We start from the raw sequence: 23723 nt of genomic DNA, 5'->3' as shown, positions 1-23723 counted from the left end.
GGTAGATCGTGCCAAACCAACCTGATCTCCTTCTTTGAGAAAGTAACAGATTTTTTAGACAAGGGAAATGCGGTGGATCTAATATATATGGATTTCAGTAAGGCGTTTGATACGGTACCGCGTGAAGAATTACTGGTTAAATTGGAAAAGATGGGGATCGAAATGAAAATCCAGAGGTGGATAAGGAGCTGGTTAAAGGGGAGACTGCAGAGGGTCGTATTGAAGGGGGAACTGTCGGGTTGGAGGGGGGTTACCAGTGGAGTTCCTTAAGGTTCGGTTTTGGGTCCGATTTTATTCAATCTATTTATTGCTGACCTGGGAACCAAGAGTAGGAGTGGGCTGATAAAGTTTGCGGATGACACCAAGTTGGGAGGTATTGCCAATTCGGAAAAGGATCGGGATATCCTCCAGGGAGATTTGGATGACCTTGTAAACTGGAGTATTAGTAACAGGATGAAATTCAATAGTGAGAAGTGTAAGGTTATGCATTTAGGGATGACTAACAAGAATTTTAGTTATAAGCTGGGGACGCACCAGTTGGAAGTAACGGAGGAGGAGAAGGACCTCGGAGTCCTGGTTGATTGTAGGATGACTATGAGTAGGCAATGTGATGTGGCCGTTAAAAAAGCTAATGCGGTCTTGGGATGCATTAGGCAAGGTATTTCTAGTAGGGATAAGGAGGTGCTAGTCCCGTTATATAAGGCATTGGTAAGACCTCATTTGGAGTATTGTGTGCAGTTTTGGTCTCCCATGTTTAAGAAGGATGAAATCAAACTGGAACGGGTACAAAGAAGGGCCACTAGAATGATCCGAGGAATGGAAGGCCTGTCGTATGAAAGGAGACTTGAGGAGCGTGGTTTGTTTTCCTTAACCAAAAGAAGGATAAGAGGAGATATGATTGCACTCTTTAAATATATCAGAGGGATAAATACCAGGGAAGGAGAGGAATTATTTCAGCTCAGTGCTAATGTGGACACAAGGACAAACGGATATAAATTGTCAGTCAGGAAATTCAGGCTTGAAATTAGACGAAGGTTTCTAACCATCAGGGGAGTGCAATACTGGAACAGCCTACCGAGGGAAACAGTGGGGGCGAAGGACCTCCATGACTTTAAGATTAAGCTAGATAAGTTTATGGAGGAGATGGTATGATAGGATAAGGGCTTAGTCAATAGGTCAATTAAGTGCCACACTGAAGTAAATAGTACAGTGGGTCAATGATGTGATATAACCTTTTTCAAGAGGGTATGGCTGGAGAGTCTTGCCCGCATGCTCGGGGTTCAGCTGACCGCCATATTTGGGGTCGGGAAGGAATTTTCCTCCAGGGAAGATTGGCAGTGGCCCTGGAGGTTTTTCGCCTTCCTCCGAAGCATGGGGCAGGGGTCGCTTGCTAAAGGAGGGGGTGGAGCGGCTTATGTGGCCTGCATCTTGCAGGAGGTCAGACTAGATGATCATAATGGTCCCTTCTGATCTTGAATTCTATGATTCTATGATTCTATGACACACTGTCGGCTCCAAAAATCCACTCTCTGTCTCTCCCCCAGACTCCCTGTCACACCCCTCCACCCCCCCTTTTGAAAAGCACGTTGCAGCCACTTGAATGCTGGGATAGCTGCCCATAATGCAGCGCTCCCACTGCCGCTGCAAATGTGGCCATGACAGTGCGCTGTCAGCTGTCAGTGTGGACAGACTGCAGCGCTTTCCCTGCTCAGCTGTATGAAGACAGGTTTAACTCCCAGCGCTGTACAGCTGCAAGTGTAGCCAAACCCAAAGCAAACTGCGCCTTGAGGGGGCAAGACAGGACTCAGCCTACCTTGTTCTAGGCTGCTTCCTGTTCCCTGGTACCAGGCTTCACTAGAGCCCTCCAGTGTGCAAGCAGGACCAGGTAGCCTCCCCCTTCCCTCAACCATCCCTTAAAGCAACAGCTTGTGATTCCACAGAAGCTGGGAACGGGCGACAGGGGATGGATCACTGGATGATCCCCTGGTCTGTTCATTCCCTCTGGGGCACCTGGCATTGGCCACTGGGGGAAGACAGGATACTGGGCTAGATGGACCTTTGGTCTGATCCAGTGTGGCCTTTGGTCCAGGGCCAGATTAACTTGCCTATGGGCCCGAGACTATTAGCTGTTCTAAGGTAAGAAGTAAGCTATTATATTAGTTTCTTTCTCGGAGGGAGTTTGGGTGCAGGAGGGGGCTCCAAGCTGGGGCAGAGTGTTAGGGTACAGGAGAGAGTGAGGAGTGCAGGCTCTGGGCGAGAGTTTGGTGCAGGAGGTGGATTCTGATCTGTGGCAGGCGGTTGGGGTGCAGGGAGCAGGCTCTGTCTGGGAGGCACTTACCACAGGTGGTGTGACAGGTTGGATCACAAAACCCTCTTGGGGCTGCCAACTGATGTGCTAAGATTACTTCTGCCTCTGCTTTCCCTGCCAGCCTGGGACTCCAGCACCCTGTCTTGCTGAGCCAGACACGCCCGTCTGCTCCAACACAGACCCAGGGTCTGGACCACATGTCCCAAAGCTGCACTTAACTGAAAGCAACTTAAGCTGTGTTTCTGTCTTTAACACTCAGCTGCTCAACTTCCAATGGGGTCTAAACCCCAAGAAATCCATTTTACCCTGTATAAAGCTTATGCAAGATAAACTCATAATAAATTGTTCGCTCTCTATAACACGGATAGAGAGACATGCACAGCTGTTTGCTCCCCCAGGTATTAATACATACTCTGGGTTAATAAGTAAAAAGTGATTTTAGTGAGTACAGAAAGTAGGATTTAAGTGGTTCCAAGTAGTAACAGACAGAACAAAGTCACCAAGCAAAATAAAATAAAATGCACAAATCTATGTCTAATCAAAGTGAATACAGCTAAGATCCTCACCAGTTCCAGAATGCTCCCTTTTACAGACTAGTCTCCTTTTAGCCTGGGTCCAGCAATCACTCACACCCCCTTGTTCCAGTTTCTTCCAAGTATCCTGGGGGGTGGGGAGGCTCTCTCTTTAGCCAGCTGAAGACAAAATGGAGGGGTCTCCCATGGGTTTAAATAGACTCTCTCTTGTGGGTGGAGATCCCTCTCCTCTGCAAAGTCCAGCTCCAAGATGGAGTTCTGGAGTCACCTGGGCAAGTCACATGTCCATGCATGACTCTCAGTCTTCACAGGCAGAAGCCGTTGTCCACATGGTATTTCGTATGTCTCCAGGAAGACTTATGTGGATTGGAGCAATGCAAGTTGCATTGTTCCCCAAGTGCTTCATGATCGGGTACTTAACCTTGCGAATTCCTTCCTTCCTCAAGAAGCTGACCAAATGCCTCACAAAGCTTATTTAGAAACCAAGCAAGTATACAGCCCATATTCTTAACCTCAAGTACAAAATGATGTATGTGTACAAATAGGATGAATATAGTAGACCATAACCTTTACAGATATACGTTTCTTAGCACAGGCAGCACAAAACATATTCCAGTTATGTCATATTCTCATGGGAGGTACCATCACACATTGAGACTCAAAGGTATGCAGGGACTTGTCCATGTGATCCCAGACTCCATTTTGCTGTAATTTTCCACAGTAAGGACAAAGAAGTGTTCTTACACCTGGAAAAAACTATAAAAGGCTGATGCCTCATTTTCCTCTTGTCTTCAATCCTGCTTCTTACCTTGGGACTTAGAAGCTCTGCACAAGGGACTGATGACCCATCCCAGCGGGGGATGTTCTCCAGAGACTTGATTTGAACCTGCAGTTTATTCCATCACTGCTACAAGCCTGAACCACAGACTTTGCCATTACTGTATGGAATTAATTCCACTTAACCAATTCTAGCTCTCATCTATATCTTTTTCCTTTTATGAATAAATCTTTAGATTTTAGATTCTAAAGGAGTGGCAACAGCATGATTTGTAGGTAAGATCTGATCTGTATATTGACCTGAGTCTGGGTCTTGGTCCTTTGGGATCGGGAGAACCTTTTTTCTTTTACTGGGATATTGGTTTTCATAACCATTTGTCCCCATAACAAGTGGCACTGGTGGTGATACTGGGAAACTGGAGTGTCTAAGGGAATTGCTTGTGTGACTTATGGTTAGCCAGTGGGATGAGACTAAAGTCCTCTCTGTCTGTCTGGTTTGGTTTGCCTTAGAGGTGGAAAAACCCCAGCCCTGAGCTGTAACTACCCTACTCGAAGCAATTTGTCCTGAATTGGCACCCTCAGTTGGGTCCCACCAGAACCAGCCTCGTTACACCAGGCTAAGCAGCTGGGGGGATCTTTCGCTTGTGCCTAGAAAGCCTTGCCCTCCTGAGGACAAGCAGCACAGACACAGATACTCACACTTCCTTCTTGTTAGGGGTTTGTATCCCACCTCCTCCCTTGAGCTCTGGGCTGCTGGAGTTCCGCACTTCACACTCCTTAATAGCTCTCTCCTTGCTGGTGAGTTAGTCACAGAGGTGCCCAACACAAAAGTGGTGGTGTAAGCCTGCACACTTTAAAATCAATCCGATTTTCAACACATGGCAAAACTGACCCACAAGAAACATCTTAACAAGAATTTTTGTGGGAAAGGGGGAATGTTCCCCACTCAGCTCTATTCCAGTCCACAGAATCTGGATGGTGAATAATTTAGAAGATTCCATAGATAATTTTCTCCAGTGAAAAGCTCGAGTGCGGGAAGATGGAAGTTGGTGAAAGTTGAGGCTGATGTCTTGGCTCTATTCTCAGGTAGGCAGAGTCCCTGGCCCAGCTGAGGTAGGCTGGACTAGAGCAGTTTCACTGGCAGAGGTGGGGAGCTAAGTTCCCTGTAAGCTGCACGGCCACCCAGCAGGCTATCAAGGGCCGCACAGGTGCACCGCCACAGGGGCCTGGCCCTGGAGAAGAGAGAGGTAGGGGACGTGCAGGGCTGTGGTGGGGAGAGACGCCTCTCCCCCAGCCCCAGGGCGAGAGAGCATTGGGGGAAGTCCTCTATGCCATAGCCCTGGGGCAGCCTGCACCTCAAACCCCTCATCCCCAGCCCCACCCCAGAATCCTCACCCTCAGCCGGAGCCCTCACCTCAACCCTCCGCCCTAGCCCTTAGCTGCCTCCCACACGCCGAACCCCTCTGCCCCACCTCTGCCATACATCACCTCTAAGTGGTGCACATAACAAAATTCATTCCACACATGAGTGTAAAAAATTAGAGGGAACATTGGTGGGGGAAACAAGACCTGCACATAGTGTTTCTGTGTTTCACCAAAATCAACAGTGTTCTGCCCAGTGACGCTCAGAGCATCCCCTGATAGTCTGGAGTTCGTCAGATGTGATGGTCACAGAGTTCACAGTCAGGCTTTTCCAGGGCTAATTTTCACAATACTCTTGTTATCATCCCCCTTCCACGACATCCTCCTTTGCCTTTGTAAACCCATCGGGTTTGGTGCAGATCCAGTGTCTCTCATTGGTGCACCGCGAGCTGCTGACCCCATTCTCATCATTTAGATACCCACACTCTCCTCCTCCTCTTACCTCAAACCTGCAAGACAGAAGCCAGGGAGCTGGTGTCAGGCAGGAGTTGGGCATTTCCCATCAGTCACAGACGGGGGAGACACTTGCACAGTGCAGGGAGCTGCTGAACTCCCAGCCCCTCATGATTCCCCTTCCTGCACCAGCCACAGGCCCCGTCCCCAGCCCCCCAACACAAGGGGGCAGCTAGAAAGGGGACTGTGGTGCCTCAGGCCCAACAGAGGTTCTTTGATCCACTGGCCTCCATGCAGCCTCTATGTTGGGTGGATATTTTAACCCCAGGTCCTGCTCCCCCCATACATCCAGCTGGGTTTCTATGGGCCCCAGCAGGCCCAACCCACCCAAACTGCCCCAGGGGGAGATTCCAGGTGAGTGTCAGCACGGTGAGGAGCTATTTCTGCTGAGCTAGCTCCAGCCTGTCTACTGGGCTGGGAGGCCTGATAGCGGCTGCAGTGCAGACACACCCCCAAGCAGGCCTGCTAACAGACGGCCCCATGACGCAATCACAAAGGCAGGCTGCTGCCTACACCAGGGCACTCGTCCTGGAACACATGACAATATCTGACTGGGATCAAATAACTAGTTGTCAACTGACCAGCTTCCTAAGCCACTCTGGGCACATTTTCCAGCCTATCACCAACCACCAAGTGCCTTTTTTTAATGCAATTCAGCGGTAAGCACCTAAAACCGACCATATTGGGTCAGACCAATGGTCCATCTAGCCCAGTGTGCTGTCCTCTGATACAGGTCGGTGATAGATGCTTCAGAGGGAACAAACAGAACAGGGCTGTCATCGAGTGATCATCCAGTCCCAGCTTCTGGCAGTCAGAGGGGAAGGAACAGAGGGGGGTGGGGAGTAACCCAAGGGATGGCACCTCAGGCCCAACACTGCACTGCAAGGAGGAGCTGCGAATCCCAGGCAGACACTGGCTTCCATCCATCACTAATGCACTGAATACGCAAGAACCTGAGCGCTCTCTGGCTGGTTCCACAACACTGACTGGTGGATCGACCTGAACATGGTATCTCAGACACCGGGGACCCAAAGCCCAGGGAATGCACAGAGATGGGAGAAGGACTCACAGGTTGTTGAATTTGGTGCCGTTGGCTCATTTCCAGGGCTGCCCCTGGTCCCTCCAAAGGCCGATCCAGTGGTCGGGTTTGCCTTTATAGCGCAGCAGGAAAGCCTAAAAACAGCAAAGGGAGAGGTGGTGTCAGAGTCCCGGCCCTGCTGCTCCCCCAGGCTCTGGGCAGGGAATCCCAGGGGTACACGGAAGGGCTCTGAGTGTTTCCAGGGGGTGGCTGGGGATTTTCTCCTCCCTCTTGCCCAGCTCTGGGTAATTCAGTATTAACCCTCCCAGCCCAAACCCAGCTCCCCCCCTCACCCCAATCTGCCCTGGGCTGGGGAGCTCTTGGGTTCTGCTGGGTCTAAGCTGCGCCCACCCCCCATGCAAGGCCAAGTTCTGTTTGCAAGCCCCGTCTTACAGAGCAGCTGAGCTCCTCTCACCATCACAGGGGAAAGAGAGAGGAGACAATCTGCACTGGGGAAGGGCTAGGACTGAGAGAAGACGCCCTCCCCCCTATTCTCAGCCAGGAGGGGCCAGGGCCCAGACGTCCCCTCTCCCCAACTGGCTGCTCTTTCCTCTGCACAGGAGCAGCTCTGGCTGTGTTGAGCTGGGTTCTCAGTCCCCCTCCATGCAGCTCAATAGGCCAGGAGATGCCTGAGCCAGCTCAGCCTTAGAGACAGGCAGTCTCCTATTGGAGGGGGAGGAAAGGAAGAGAATGGGCGATCCCCAGGGTCACACACTGACACTAGAGGAGCCCTAGGTCCAGCTAGGCCTGGCATTCAGCTGATGTCACAAGAGGAGTCACAGGGCCCAGGTCCTACTGCAGCAGCCACCACTAAGCCAAGGCCGGTGTATTGCAATTAGAGAGTCTCACCATGTCCTGCTCACTGTCGATCCCAGCCAGGGAGGCGCTGAATGCAGAGCAGTTGGTCAGGCTGTAGTTCCAGTTCCCTTCAGTCTTTGAGAAATAGTAGCATCTCCCTTGGTACCCGACCCAGCCGTCCGGACAGCAGGGCACAGCAGGGGGGTCAAGAGCAGCTGAAGGAAGCTTCTCTCTCTGCACTGGGAATGAGAAAGTAACACGTAGCGTGAGTGGGACCTGCCGCCTGGCCACAAAAAGGACCCGTGGAGATGCGCCCCTACGTCCCAGGCTTCTGAGACGCCTCAAACCCCCCAGCAGGTGCTGGGAGGGAGCCAGGACAACGATGGGAATCCAGCGCCAGGGTGGGGTTACCTGACCCTGGTCTCACTCTCTCAGGTTCACATTCAATAGGGTTGCAGCTGACTAACAGCTCATGCTTCGCATCCCAGCACAGAGAACTGGGCTCGAGCTCAGTGTTAGAGCAGGGGGTGGGTAGTGTTAGCCAAATGGGCTCGTTTCCCCCTGGAGCTTACCTAATTACCCCAAGGAGGCACGGAGAGACAAGAGGACGGATACCAGACCCTTTATTTGTCAGTCAGCTGAGTGGGTGCTCTTCTCGGCTAGTGCCAGAGAGAGAGAGACACCTTACAAGCACAGAACAGGCCTTTTTATACCCAGTAACAAACAACTTAGCGTGCTTAAATTCTGCTAACCTATGCATTGTTTAAATTCTTTTCTTGAGGTAATCAGGATACATCTGTTACTCCCCTTCCCCAACATTCCTTCTCAAGGGTAATCAGGATGCATCTGTTCGATTCACTCCCCTTTCCATATATATCCTATATATCCTGTATACGTGTACGCGGAAGGCAGCTTACGTGCAAGAGGAGCAGCTGGGATAATAGTCCAGGGGTTGAGATAAGCAAGTTTTTGACCTTTGGTCTAACAAGATTCTCCCCCCTTAAAAGCATTTTGAGAGCCCTATGGCCCCCAATCTTCAGCCTTTACTGGCTGGTATAGCGCCATCATTTGTTGGTGTATAACTTGATTAGCCATTCGTCGGACTAGTGCAACTACACAGGGAGCAAAGCAAGCTAGGGTTAATAGGGTTGTAATAAAGAGTACAAAGAGAAGAAAGCCTTCTCGGAGCCATCCCAGTTGCGGTAACCAGGACGTGAACCAGTCCATATTTCACCCACCTCATACCTGGACTGGGACATGGGCTAATTTCCTCATTTCTTTTGTTAGCTGTTTTACCGCCTTTCCATTATCATCTATTTGTAAACAGCAATTAGACTCGTTCAATTTTGCACAAATTCCCCCTTCTTCTGCCAGCAAATAATCAAGAACTAGATGGTGCTGATAAATCACATTCCTCATTTGAGTTGACTGATCGGCCAAAAGGTCAAGAGCCGCAGCTGTCTGATTTGTTATTATTTCTAAGACAGCCTGTAGTCTAATTATCCGATTTAGGTTATAAATAGGCTCTCTGGCCCCTGATATTAACTCATTTGGGTTCCAAGTGGCCGGTCCATAATGTTTTATAATTCTCTCAGGGGGCCATTCTTGAGCTCCCCACGTTTGGGAGCTTCCAGAGGCCAATGTGGAATCCACGGACCGCCTCTCCCTAATCAAGTCGTCATATACCTTGATTCCCAATTTGTTCCCCTGTAGTTGGGGTAATAAAAAGAACAAGGGTCTGATATATCCAACGTAGCATATTCCTGACCAATTTGGAGGCAATCTGCGATAAGCGTAGGACCCACATATCCAATAATGGCCTTTCAGGGCCCAAGCCCCATTGGCGAAGGGGCCATCCCAGATTTCAGGGTCCAATGGTTGTTCATAGTATAAGTGATTACCTGTCCCTAAGGGCCCCCCGAAGGGCCCTCCCATTATTTCTGACGGTATACCATCAGAATTACAGTACTCACATTTCCACGCCCCAGCTCCTGGTCTCCAAACACAATTGCAGCCAGATTTTGGCCTATCGGTATTAGACCAAAACAGTTTAAAATAGGAGGTTCGGGTTCCATCATGGTGCTGCCATGCCCATTTAAGCCACCGTACCACGTGATCCTTGCTAATGGTATTATCTCGCTGGCAACTTAAAAGGAGGGCATCGAAGAACCCATCCTGTCCTACCGCCTTGCAACCTTCACCTGTATGCTGTTGGTAGGAGCATTTTACCCAGCTATTATTAGTAAGTTTTACGTGGGTGTGGTTCCATCGTCCTTGATATTTAGAACAGTCATACGGGTAACAGTTTGGATCATAGCAATCAAATCCTAAGGATAGAGTCCATTCACACTTACTTTCTCCCAAGTACACTCCCTCCCGTCCTGTTCAATTAAGGCACACGAAGCCCATTGCGGAGGAATAGAGTCGCCAAGGACTACTATCCTCAGTCCACATTCCTGTTCCATCATGCACTATACTTAAGTTACTAATCCACCATTTGGGTTGCACCGGCTGGGCTACCCAAGGCCATTCGTCTAATTCTCCTGGTCCTCCACATACCCAACAGTCACTAAGATTAAAGGAGTTCGCTATTGTTTCCCCTAGTTGCATAAACCTGTTTTCCCAACCATAATAATGATGAAAGTACATAGACAGAAATATCAATGGTAGTCTCATTGTCTCTTTTTCTTAAATAGTCCTTTCAGTCCATCGAGTCCTTGATATTCCCAGGTGGAGTCTTCACCTGTGCCACCCCGGGCCTCCGGAGTCGGGGCGGACAGAGGGCTGATGTCCTCTTCTGTTGAGTCGGTTTCCAGGTTAGGGTTCAGGAACCGCTTAACCTGCGTGTGGTGCGTCCATTTGTCGCTCCCGAGAATTTTAACTGCGACTTGGCTGATGAGCGATACAGTGTATGGGCCGTCCCACCTCGGCGTAAGGGGGTCGCGCTTCTACTTCTTGACAAGGACCTGGTCACCGATCCGGAACGGATGCACGGGCTGGTCCAAGGGAAGGGCCTGAAAAGGCGCCGCGTATCGATGCAGCTGTAACAAAACAGATTGCAACCCGGAAACCTGTTTCCATAGAGAGTCATTTCCCACTTCCCAGGTTACATCCTGGGATAAGTATTCGGGGAGGAAACCCAAAGACCAGTTCAAAGGGCGAAAGTTTAAGACCCTTACGCGGGGCCCTTCGAATGCGGGTAAGGGCGAGTGGTAGAGCATCGAGCCATTTTAGGCTAGATTCTGTGCATATTTTAGTAAGAGTATCTTTGAGAGTTCTATTCATTCTTTCTACCTGACCCGAGCTTTGCGGCCTCCAGGGTGTATGTAGTTTCCATTGTATACCGAGGGCCTGGGACACCCGTTGGACCACTTGTGAGGTAAAGTGGCTTCCCTGATCAGACTCAATTACCTCAGGGAGATGGAAACGAGGAAATATTTCATGTAGCAGGGCTTTGGTGACAGCCCGGGCCTGACAATGCCGGCTGGGGTAACACTCCACCCACCTGGTAAGTTGGTCAACAAATACGAGCAGGTATTTATAGCCCCTGCAAGGGGGCATCTCAGCGAAGACAACTTGCCACCTTTGAAAAGGGAATATAGCCCATGGTTGGCCTCCCATCGGGGCAGGAGGGCCACACCCCTTCTGGTTTGTTCGTTGACAGACGGAACAATTATTAACAATTCTCTGGGCTTCCATGTGCATACCCAGCCCCTTAAGGGATCTGGTGGCCAAATCAACCATTACCCCAGACCCCAGATGTCCCTCTTTATGCAAGAGCCGGAGAATTTCCTGGAGTACTGGCCTGGGGACAAAAATCTCTCCCCCAGGCAATCTCCACCATCCAGAGGAAACCTGCCGGCCTCCTGCAGCCTAGGCATGACCTATTTCCTCAGTTGTGTATTGGGGAGGAGGGATTCTAGCTTCAGTGTCTTGAACCATGAGAAGCCATGAGGCCCCGTTTCGGGCAGCTTCTTTTGCAGCCTGATCAGCCAGTTGATTATACCTTCGCTGTTCAACTTCAGGGGCCCTCCCGTGGGTGCGCACATGTATCACGGCGACCCGGAGAGGAAGCATTAGGGCCTCGAGCAGTGTTTTAATGAGGCTCCCATGCGCAATCTTTTGACCTGAGGCTGTAATGAATCCTCTTTCTTTCCACAGCGTCCCGTGTGCATGTACCACCATGTAGGCATAACGACTGTCAGTATATAGGTTAAGGGTTTTCCCCGCCCCCAAACGGAGAGCCTCAATAAGGGCCACCAGCTCTGCCACCTGAGTGGACAAATTAGGGCTGAGTTTAAACTTGTACACCCCTTTATCCTTAATCACTACTGCCGCTCCAGTATACCGCCTGCCATCTACCACATAACTAGACCCGTCAACATATCCCTCAACATCGGGGTTGGGCCAGGGCAAGTCTGAAAGATCAGGTCGGGGTTTGGTCTCCTGTTGCAAGACCTCAATACAGTCATGAGTAGGACCGGCCTCAGAGGAGACCTGGGGGTCAGGCAGTAGGGTGGCTGGGTTAAGGGAACTAACTGTCTTAAAGGTTAGATTGGGGGCCAACAAGAGCCCTACTTCGTATCTAGTATGTCGACTGGGATTTAGATGTTTTTCCCCAGCACCTGTTCCCAGTATCTGAGGCACCCCGTGGGGGACCACAACTTCAGTATCTCCACCCAGGGTTAACTTTTCGGCTTCCTGAACGAGGAGGGCGGTTGCTGCGACGGCCCGTAAACAGGCAGGCCACCCCTTGACGACAGGGTCCAAGACCTTTGAATGGTATCCAATGGGTCGCCAGGTTGGTCCTGACCTCTGGCACAGGACTCCAGCTGCCACCCCTCCTCTCTCATGGACGTATAGGGTGAATGGCTTCCGGGGATCTGGGAGGGCCAGAGCGGGAGGTTGAACCAAGGCTTCTTTAAGCTCTCGAAATGCTTTTTCCATTTCCCTGGTCCATGTCCAGTGGAGCAGACCTTCCTTAGTTAGAGACTCATATAATGGTCTGGCTTTTCCCCCATAGTCAGGGATCCAGAGTCGACAAAAGCCAGTCAGTCCCAGAAATGCCCTTAATTCTCGGGGGTTTCGGGGCTGAGGGCTATCAAGTATAACCTGGATCCGTTCTTTACCCAAACTACGACTCCCCTGGCAGAGGTGATATCCAAGGAAGGTGACCTGCTGCTTAACCAATTGGGCTTTCTCCTTTGAAACTTTATACCCTTGTTCCCCAAGGTAATTGAGGAGCTCTATGGTTTGCTCCTTGCAGGCTGCCTCTGTCTCAGTACTTAAGAACAGATCATCACAATACTGGACTATGGTGCACGCAGGATGGCTAGCCAGGAATGGGGCAAGGTCCCTTTTTAGCTGGCTGCCAAAAATCTCAGGTGCACAGGTAAGTCCCTGTGGGACAATGGTCCAAAGATATTGGGCCTTGTAGTGGGTATCTGTATCCTCCCATTCAAAGGCAAACAACTTTTGAGATTCCAAATCAAGGGGAATGGAGAAGAAGGCGTCTTTTAAATCTATAACCGAGAACCAGCTGTGGTTCTTAGGTACTTGACCTAGAATTGTATGGGGATTTGGGACAACTGGGTAGGGGGCTTCTATTAACTTGGTAATCTGTCTCAGGTCCTGGACCAATCGATACTGTCCATTAGGCTTAGGCACTCCCATTATCGGAGTATTGTATGGTGATGTGCCTTCCCTTAGCCACCTGCACTGCAGAAACTTTTGAATCAGAGGTTTCAACCCGATCTGAGTGGTTAGCTTAAGGGGGTATTGTCGAATTTGGGCTGGGCTGCTTCCTTCCTTAAGGGAGATATTCTGCCCAAACCTCAAGGTTAACCCCCGGCAGCTGGCTTCCATCACTCTCCTGACATTCCGGGGAGTGATTTCTAGCCCTTATGAGAGCCATCTGGTAGTTAGAATTTTGTTGTTTAGGCAGCCTAACTTCCATAGTCCCATTGTCGAACGAGATCACCGCCTGTAATTTAGTGAGGATGTCTCGTCCAAGCAGCGCTATGGGACAGGAGGGACTGCAAACAAACTGATGAGAAATCTGTTGATCCCCGACTTTTACTAGGAGAGGGAGAGTTTTCTCTAAGGCTGTAGTTTGTCCCTCAATCCCTTGAACAATGGCACGTCCCCGAGCTCTACCCCAGGGAGCCTTATTGATGGGGAGCAGACTAAGGGTGGCCCCAGTATCGATCAGGGCTTCAACTGGGCAGCCCTCCACTTTAATTTTTACTGTGGGATCCAGGCTGGCGGCTTGTGCCGCCAGGAGGGGCTGCTGGGTCCCCCAGCCCCGCTATGGGGAAGATCCCTCCCCCGAAAGTCCCGTGCTGCTGTAGAAAATGGGAGAGGACAAAACTCTGTCTTTGTGCTCTTTTCCCTTGGCCTGTTGCCGGGGGCATTCATTCTTCCAGTGTCCCTCCTCCCTACAGATAGCGCACTGATTTCGAACCAGGCGAGGGCCCCGTCCCTTTCCCGGTGGCCCCAGCCGTCCCTTAACTTTGTCCCCCCTTTCTTCATATTCTTCTCTCAGGGCCATTGCTAAAACACGAGCCCCTTTCTTCCGTTCCTCATCGTCCCTTCGATCATAAACCCTCATGGCAATTTCCAAAAGCTCCTCTATATTCTTGCCCGATGCCCCCTCCAACTTTTGCAACTTTTTCCTAATGTCCTCATAGGATTGTCCAATAAAGAGGGGGATTAGTACCCGTTTCCCATTGGTGTCCTCAGGATCGAGGTCAGTGTATCTTCTACAAGTATTACAAAAGCAGCAAAGAATCCTGTGGCACCTTATAGACTAACAGATGTTTTGCAGCATGAGCTTTCGTGGGTGAATACCCACTTCTTCGGATGCAAGCAGTGGAAATTTCCAGGGGCAGGTGTGTATATATAAGCAAGCAAGAAGCAAGCTAGAGATAATGAGGTTAGATCAATCAGGGAGGATGGGGCCCTGTTCCAGCAGCTGAGGTGTGAAAACCAAGGGAGGAGAAACTGGTTCTGTAATTGGCAAGCCATTCACAGTCTTTGTTTAGTCCTAAACTGATGGTGTTAAATTTGCATATGAACTGGAGCTCAGCAGTTTCTCTCTGTATTACAAAGTATTACAAAGCCGCTCGTAGAAAGTGGCTGGGTTTTCATTCTTTTCTTGTCTTATATTATATAGCTTGGCCGAATTTGGAGTTTTTCTGATACAGCGCTTCATTCCCTGTACTATGGCCGTGGCATATTGGCGATGCTGAGTCCGGCCCTCGTCATCATGCCCCCAATCGGGAGGGCTCTCAGGCAATTGCTCTGCTACCTTGGCCGGGTGTCTTTCTGTTTCAGCTAGCCACTCGCGGGCCCTCGAGAGGACTAAACACCTCTCTTCTGCGGTCAATAAGGTGTTAAGAGCGACCCTCATGTCGCCCCAGGTAGGGTTATGGGCCGTGATTAAGGTTTCAAACACTGCTGTTAGTGGGGCGGGGGATTCTGTTGCTTCCAATTATATAAATCACTAGTAGAAAAGGGAACATATATCATAGTGAGAGCCCACCGGGGGATACGGTTTCCCTTAGGGGCATTGTGTATACCGAGTCACCCCCACCCTTGTCTGAGGAGCTAGTAAGGGTTAGTCGAGTGTCCCCAGGTGTATAACTAGGTGCCAGGCTCCACACCTTCCCCACGGGGCTCCACACCTCCTGTACCATCCCTGGGCCAGTCTTGCTCCTAGTGCGGTCAGACACCGGGGAGCTTGAAGAGATCGGAGGGGGCTCCCGATTGAAGGGGCCCTGATCGCTTGGATCATCCCTTGATTTTATAGTTGGGGCATTATCCTCAGGGGAAGGGGGACTGTCAATCGAAGCTGCCAGGACCGGGAGGCCAGGATACAAAGGGGGAGGGGGCATAGGATCAGGGGCAGAAGGAATCACAGCTAGCAGACAAGATTTCTTAGCAGGGGGACCGGGCTTCTTAACAGGGGCACGGGCCATTAGGGTTTTAATAGTCCGTGTTTTACATTTTTGCAACCATGGGGGAGGATTGGCCACGAGGTCCTGCCAAATATCTATATAGGGATATTGGTCCCAATGTCCATCACGAATCACAATACTATGTACAGCTCGTACGATTTCTGGTTTGAGTGTTCCCCCCCGGGCCATTCCACCCCGAATGTTGCCCATTCAAGAGTACAGAATTTTACAAGATTATCCTTACACAATACAATTCCATAATCAGCCTGGCGTCTAAACGCTTTCCAGTTATTCAGCATACATCCTAAGGGGGTTCCAGATAAAGTGCTTTGAGAAGACCCCATTATGTTTTTGACCCGATCTATTGAGGAAAGGAAAAGAAGAGGAGGGGTGTCATTCATTCAGGTTTCCGCTGGGTCATGAGGTTCGGCTGATCCCCCTTGCAATCAAGATATGCTGGTCATCGGGTTTCCCCTCGCAAGAGTCTTGGGGCGGCTAGAATCAGCTTAAGTCCCAGATCTGGTCAGCGGCACTCACTCCTCACATACACAGGTTTCCTAATTGTCTGCTCGAGCGCTTATAACTTCGGTCTCCAACAAAACATTAATAGGAAGAATAAAATTACTGTTACCAAGAACAGGAGCAATCCCTGGGGTTGTTCCAAATTCCAGTAAATGTCTAAAACGGCCCACGGGCTGGTGGAGTTAGTCATTGGCCATTAATTGTTTCACTCCTTAATAAAGAAAATAACACATTTGACACAACCACATAACATAATGCAATATACTGTCCCATGCACGTGCCGCCTAGAGGGTTCCCGTTATCCAACCTACACTGCAGGGGCGTCCCTGTAAGGTATTATACCTCAAGCCCGACAGGTAAACACACTTACCACCTGGAGTGGCCACGTCCGGCGGTTGGATTCCCCTCTGCTTTGTCCGTCATGCTTCCGTGTCCTTTGGAGTTCTCTATAGAGGGGGCGCAGCCGTCCCGGTCGATTGTGGCAACCCGGAGCTCGAGCGAACCAACAGCTCGAGGTGGCCACTCTCCTGAGTCATCCTCGGCCACCGGTCAGCACCCCCTACAGGGAGAGAAGTCCCATCTGGAGTGCCATTTTGTTAGCCAAATGGGCTCGTTTCTCCCTGGAGCTTACCCAATTACCCCAAGGAGGCACGGAAAGACAAGAGGACGGATACCAGACCCTTTATTTGTCAGTCAGCTGAGTGGGTGCTCTTCTCGGCTAGTGCCAGAGAGAGAGAGACACCTTACAAGCACAGAACAGGCCTTTTTATACCCAGTAACAAACAACTTAGCGTGCTTAAATTCTGCTAACCTATGCATTGTTTAAATTCTTTTCTTGAGGTAATCAGGATGCATCTGTTACTCCCCTTCCCCAACATTCCTTCTCAAGGGTAATCAGGATGCATCTGTTCGAGTCACTCCCCTTTCCATATATATCCTATATATCCTGTATACGTGTACGCGGAAGGCAGCTTACGTGCAAGAGGAGCAGCTGGGATAATAGTCCAGGGGTTGAGATAAGCAAGTTTTTGACCTTTGGTCTAACAGTAGGGAGCTGCAGAGGGAGGGGACAATTTTTGGGAGACAGCAGGGGAAGAACAATTAATGGATAAGAGGTCAACCTCAACACGATTTGATTTGCTAGGCCTGTTACCAGAAGGAATTTTGCTAGCCTGGGCCCTGGGCCCCTCCCCCTGCTCTTTGCTTCCCAGGAGAGGCAGGCTGAGATGAAGATGGGAGCAAACTCCCTTCCCTTCACCAGACTGAACACCTGCTCCCTGGGTCCATCCAGCACAGCCAGACGCAGGGCGATGGAGACGTTTGCCATGATCCGTTTGCAGGCTGAGCCTGAACAGCTACACTGCAATTAGTCCCTTAGCCCAAGAAGCCCCATGAGCCTGCGTCAGCCGCCTGAGACTAGCCACAAGCGTCTAATTGCAGTGTGGACGTCCCCTGAGCGGCCAGGAATGTTGTAACTTGATTCACCTTTTAGGTACAGACCTTTCTTCCCTCAAATACAGCCAGGGCCGCCCAGAGGGGGGGGCAAGAGGGGCAATTTGAACCAGGCCCCGAGCCCCACAGGGGCCCCCACCAGACTTTTTCGGGGCCCCTGGAGCAGGGTCCTTCACTATAAGAACATAAGAAAGGCCGTACCGGGTCAGACCAAAGGTCCATCTAGCCCAGTATCTGTCTACCGACAGTGGCCAATGCCAGGTGCCCCTGAGGGAGTGAACCTAACAGGCAATGATCAAGTGATCTCTCTCCTGCCATCCATCTCCATCCTCTGACGAACAGAGGCTACGGACACCATTCTTACCCATCCTGGCTAATAGCCATTTATGGACTTAGCCACCATGAATTAATCCAGTCCCCTTTTAAAACATTGTTATAGTCCTAGCCTTCACAACCTCCTCAGGTAAGGAGTTCCACAAGTTGACTGTGCGCTGCGTGAAGAAGAACTTCCTTTTATTTGTTTTAAACCTGCTGCCTATTAATTTCATTTGGTGACCCCTAGTTCTTGTATTATGGGAATAAGTAAATAACTTTTCCTTATCCACTTTCTCAACACCACTCATGATTTTATATACCTCTATCATGTCCCCCCTTAGTCTTCTCTTTTCCAAACTGAAGAGTCCTAGCCTCTTTAATCTTTCCTCATATGGGACCCTCTCTAAACCCCTAATCATTTTAGTTGCTCTTTTCTGAACCTTTTCTAGTGCTAGAATATCTTCTTTGAGGTGAGGAGACCACATCTGTACACAGTATTCGAGATGTGGGCGTACCATGGATTTATATAAGGGCAATAATATATTCTCAGTCTTATTCTCTATCCCCTTTTAATGATTCCTAACATCCTGTTTGCTTTTTTGACCGCCTCTGCACACTGCGTGACATCTTCAGAGAACTATCCACGATAACTCCAAGATCTTTTCCTGACTCGTTGTAGCTAAATTAGCCCCCATCATGTTGTATGTATAGCTGGGGTTATTTTTTCCAATGTGCATTACTTTACATTTATCCACATTAAATTTCATTTGCCATTTTGTTGCCCAATCACTTAGTTTTGTGAGATCTTTTTGAAGTTCTTCACAATCTGCTTTGGTCTTAACTATCTTGAGTAGTTTAGTATCATCTGCAGACTTTGCCACCTCACTGTTTACCCCTTTCTCCAGATCATTTATGAATAAATTGAATAGGATTGGTCCTAGGACTGACCCTTGGGGAACACCACTAGTTACCCCTCTCCATTCTGAGAATTTACCATTAATTCCTACCCTTTGTTCCCTGTCCTTTAACCAGTTCTCAATCCATGAAAGGACCTTTCCTTTTATCCCATGACAGCTTAATTTACGTAAGAGCCTTTGGTGAGGACCTTGTCAAAGGCTTTCTGAAATCTAAGTATACTATGTCCACCGGATCCCCTTGTCCACATGTTTGTTGACCCTTCAAAGAACTCTAATAGATTAGTAAGACACGATTTCCTTTACAGAAACCATGTTGACTATTGCTCAAGAGTTTATGTTTTTCTATGTGTCTGACAATTTTATTCTTTACTATTGTTTCAACTAATTTGCCCGGTACCGACGTTAGACTTACCGGTCTGTAATTGCCGGGATCAACCCTAGAGCCCTTTTTAAATATTGGTGTTACATTAGCTAACTTCCAGTCATTGGGTACCAAGCCGATTTAAAGGACAGGTTACAAACCTTAGTTAATAGTTCGGCACTTCACATTTGAGTTCTTTCAGAACTCTTGGGTGAATGCCATCTGGTCCCGTGACTTGTTAATGTTGAGTTTATCAATTAATTCCAAAACCTCCTCTAGTGATACTTCAATCTGTGACAGTTCCTCAGATTTGTCACCTACAAAAGCCAGCTCAGGTTTGGGAATCTCCCTAACATCCTCAGCCGTGAAGACTGAAGCAAAGAATCCATTTAGTTTCTCCGCAATGACTTTATCATCTTTAAGCGCTCCTTTTGTATTTTCATCGTCAAGGGCCCCACTGGTTCTATAGCAGGCTTCCTGCTTCTGATGTACTTAAAAACATTTTGTTATTACCTTTGGAGTTTTTGGCTAGCCGTTCTTCAAACTCCTCTTTGGCTTTTCTTATTACACTCTTGCACTTAAGTTGGCAGTGTTTGTGCTCCTTTCTATTTGCCTCACTAGGATTTGACTTCCACTTTTTAAAGGAAGTCTTTATCTCTCACTGCTTCTTTTACATGGTTGTTAAGCCACGGTGGCTCTTTTTAGTTCTTTTACTGTTTTTCTTAATTTGGGGTATACATTGAAGTTGGGCCTCTATTATGGTGTCTTTAAAAGGGCCCACGCAACTTGCAGGATTTCACTTTAGTCACTGTACCTTTTAACTTTGTCTAACTAACCCTCATTTTTGTATAGTTCCCCTTTTGAAATTAAATGCCACAGTGTTGGGCAGTTGAGATGTTCTTCCCACCACAGGGATGTTGAATGCTATTGTATTATGGTCACTATTTCCAAGCGGTCCTGCTATAGTTACCTCTTGACCAGCTCCTGCGCTCCACTCAGGATTAAATCTAGAGTCGCCTCTCCCTTGTGGGTTCCTCGCACCAGCTGCTCCATGAAGCAGTCATTTAAAGTATCGAGAACTTTTATCTCTGCATTTCGTCCTGAAGTGAAATGTTCCCAGTCAATATGGGGATAATTGAAATCCCCCACTATTATTGGGTTCTTAATTTTGATAGCCTCTCTAATTTCCCTTAGCATTTCATCATCACTATTACTGTCCTGGTCAGGTGGTCGATAATAGATCCCTAATGTTATATTTTTACTAGAGCATGAAATTTCTATCCATAGAGACTCTATGGAACCTGTGGATTCGCTTAAGATTTTTACTTCATTTGAATCTACACTTTCTTTAACATATAGTGCCACTCCTCCCCCTGCACGGCCTGTTCTGTCCTTCCGATATATTTTGTACCCTGGAATGATTGTGTCCCATTGATTGCTCTCAGTCCACCAGGTTTCTGTGATGCCTATTATATCTATACTCACTCTGGGGGGCCCGGAAAACTCTTGCGGGGCCAGGCGCAGAAGCTTCTTCTGCTCCCGGTCTTCGCCGGCGGGGGGTCCTTCCGCTCCGGGGCGGAAGGACCCCCCGCTGGCGAATTACCACCGAAGACGGAGCGGGACCCGCCGCCGAGTTCAGCCGGGTCTTCGGCGGTAATTTGGTGGTGGGGGGCCCTTTCCTTCCGGGACCCGCCGCCAAAGTGCCCTGAAGACCCGCGGCGGGGGGCCCCCCTCCGCTGAATTACCGCTGAGTACCGGGCTGCACTTCGGCGGCGGGGCCCACGTCAGCGGTAATTCGGCGGGGGGCCCCCACCGCGGGTCTTCGGGGCACTTTGGCGGCGGGTCCCAGAACGGAAGGGCCCCCCGCCACCGAAGACCCCGGGCCCCCGGAATCCTCTGGGTGGCCCTGAATACAGCAGCTAGAAGCCCTCACTGCAGTGTAACCCTTTCAGTGCCATGAGAGAGCAGCAGTGGGGTCACCCATAACTAAAACCAAGCAGCTATTGGCAAGGTCAGCGCATTAGGTGAATAATGAGACGGGGTTATTAGGGTCACTATGGGAAGAGTTGCTAAGCCATTCCAAACACCATATCAATGGGCGATCCCCTTCCCCCCAGAATCACTCCTGCTCGCTCTCAGCCTCAGGGAGACCTCATGTTGTTTCTCTTTTGGGGTGAGGAGGAGTTTGACCCAAACGCCTCTAGCCATTTTTGTGCATGTCATGTTTTTTGTTCATTTTGTACCACAATAACTCTGTAGCTGGTTTTAAACCTTTCCTTGTGGCTGGGATTAGGACACACTTAGGTCTGGGGCAGTGGTGATCAAAGAAAGAGCAGGTCATGGATTTCTCTGGAGATTTTACAGCACAGCGTGCTGTACACATCAGTACTCACACACGAACGGGGCAGGGCAGTCAATGCATACGACACTTTCTGGTGCTGCTCAGTGTGTGGTTTGTGTCACTCATTTCAGGGAGTAACTCAGCTGTGTGGGGCACTGTGGCATGCTGTGCTTCAAAGCAGCATCCTGGAACCCCCCTGTTCACCACTGTCATATAATTCTATGTTTTGTACAAAGTTTGCTTTGTGAGGCTTCATTTTAAAAGTCTTGATCTGTTGAACGTTAATATCCTGTTGGATTGTATGTGCTGTCATTGGATGGGAAGTTATGAAGTTTTGCTATATGTGTTACAGAAACATGTTGTGAGGTTAGGAACACCCACAACCAGTCTTTCAGGTACAACCATGGAGCAGCCAGATGCTGCTGATGGCCCACTAAAGGAATCCATACTCCAAAGGTGTATCTCAGGAACCGTATACAATGGAGACTTCTCAGAGAGAGCATGTAGACAATGAAGACAGCTTCATTCAGGTCATAGCAAAGGATCTTTCCAGCAAGCTGGAAGAAACTATAAAAGAGGGGAAGTAACATCACCCTTTGGCCTCACTCCTCCCACAACTCAACACCTGGAAACACATCTGGAGGTAAAAGACTGAACAGGGGAGGTGGTCCTAGGGTGGAAAGAAGAATCCCAGCCTGTGTATTAAGGAACTATACCATCTACCAGGGTCAGACGCTGCTTCATTCAAATCCTGTCTAGTTTATAGAACTCGATTGCGATTTTACTCAAGCAAAACAGTACAGTTCTGGGATCCTAGGCTGGGGAAATTGGCTGGAGCCTCTCTATTGTTAGTTCATGAGTGAACTGGGAGAAGCATTCATGTAACTCAGCTGGGTGTGTCCCCTGCCTGTGGATGGCGGCGTAAGTACAGTACCTGACAGAGGTTTGTGGCTTAGCAACAGCATCACAGTCCGAGAGGAAGCCCAGGTTGGAGGGACAGAGGGATCAGCAGCACCCAATTTCCAGGTTGCCCCCTGGGGAACCCGTCACAGGCACAATTTCATGTTTCACACCCTGTACCGAGCTGGATATAGGAATATGCAGGCCCCCAGGATACAGGCTGCCAGGCTTGCTGGACCCCTTCCAGTACTGCCTAGCAGGGACAGGGCACAGCAAGGAGCCTTTCAGATTTAAGAGCCTCTGACCGGCGCCATCTCCACCACCTGACCTCACTGTGTCCTGAGGGCTCCCTGCACCTACAGGTGTGGAACCCCAACCTCACAGATCCCACCTTACGCTGTGTGAGCCAATGCTGCCCATTCCAATGGGATGCACAGAGAGGGGGGACGGAGAGCAGAGAACTCACCTGCCAGGACAGTAACAATGATAAAAGCTGAGGACACGATTGTGAGGGTGACTGTGAGGGCGACTGTGCGTCTCTTGCAGTTACAACTTGGTTCTGAAACAGAAAGACCGGTCAGCCAGGGCTGTGTGGACATGTCTCACTGACAGCACCAGGGCTAGAGCTGCCCTAGAACATGTGTAACCCACACACCTTCTGGGTGTGATGTTGTCTCATCTAGTGGCACTGAGACCACTTACAGAGAGAGAGAAAACAAATTTGCTCTACTACAGCCTTAGCTAACAGCCAGTTGGCTTTTGGCTCATGCAGTAAAGGCTCATTCACTAAGCTCCAGAAATGTCCAGTTCGATTCCCCCCACCTCCAAAATCAACAACTGGGGCCTGTTAGCATTACACATGCACCTTTCTGTTAACTGCTCCTTGCATCAGACACTCTGATTGAGGAGCCCTGAGGCTCAGGCAGGCTGGAGCTGGCAGAACAGTCCCTCCTTCCCCTCAGCCCAGTGCCCTCCCTGGCACCCCCAGCCAGGCTGTCACGGGGCCTGGTGAGCTCAGGGGCACAGAGACAAGGACCTGCATGTTCTGCTGGCAGGAGCTCAAGCTGGCCCCCCACATCCCCACCCCCGCTGTGTCCCCTGCCGAGCGCTGGCTGGGCCCACACTGCCGAGTGCGCCTGTCCCCGCACACTGGGGTCTCGCACTGGCCACACACAGCAGAAGGTGGGAGAAGGAACCAGGCAGAGATGGGCCAGGGCTGTCCCAGGGGGTCTGACACACCCAGCCCAGGAGGCCCCTGCCCAGCCCCACGGGCACCGCTGTGTGCGCCAGGCAGCAGCTGTGAGCTGGGATCGGTGCCCTGAGAGCCCCAGGGGGAGATCCAGTCCCTGCTGCCCATGGACGGGGGGTTGCTGGGCACTGGCTGCTGCCACTGAGAACATGGCCCCATGTGGGGCAGCCTCAGTGTCTCTCTCCAGCCTGGTCCCAGGCAGCGACACCCCATTACCTGGCTTCCCGACAGTCTCCTGCTGTCCACTGTCACCATTACGGTACCCCCACTGCAGCAGCATTTCACTCTCAGCAGCCCCAGTTGCTGACTCCATTGTCTCTCTTGGTGACACTCAGGCTA

General features: G+C 50.0%; 1 pseudogene; it reads right to left on the bottom strand.

Moving 5' to 3' along the window:
- Positions 1 to 5107: 5107 nt before the first annotated feature.
- On the bottom strand, positions 5108 to 23723 carry LOC120395001 (annotated as a pseudogene).

The sequence above is a fragment of the Mauremys reevesii genome, unplaced genomic scaffold (genome assembly GCF_016161935.1).
Source record: "Mauremys reevesii isolate NIE-2019 unplaced genomic scaffold, ASM1616193v1 Contig89, whole genome shotgun sequence".
Lineage (NCBI taxonomy): Eukaryota > Metazoa > Chordata > Testudines > Geoemydidae > Mauremys > Mauremys reevesii.
The sequence above is the reverse complement of the archived record's forward strand: the minus strand, read 5'-3'. Positions and strand labels throughout refer to the sequence as shown.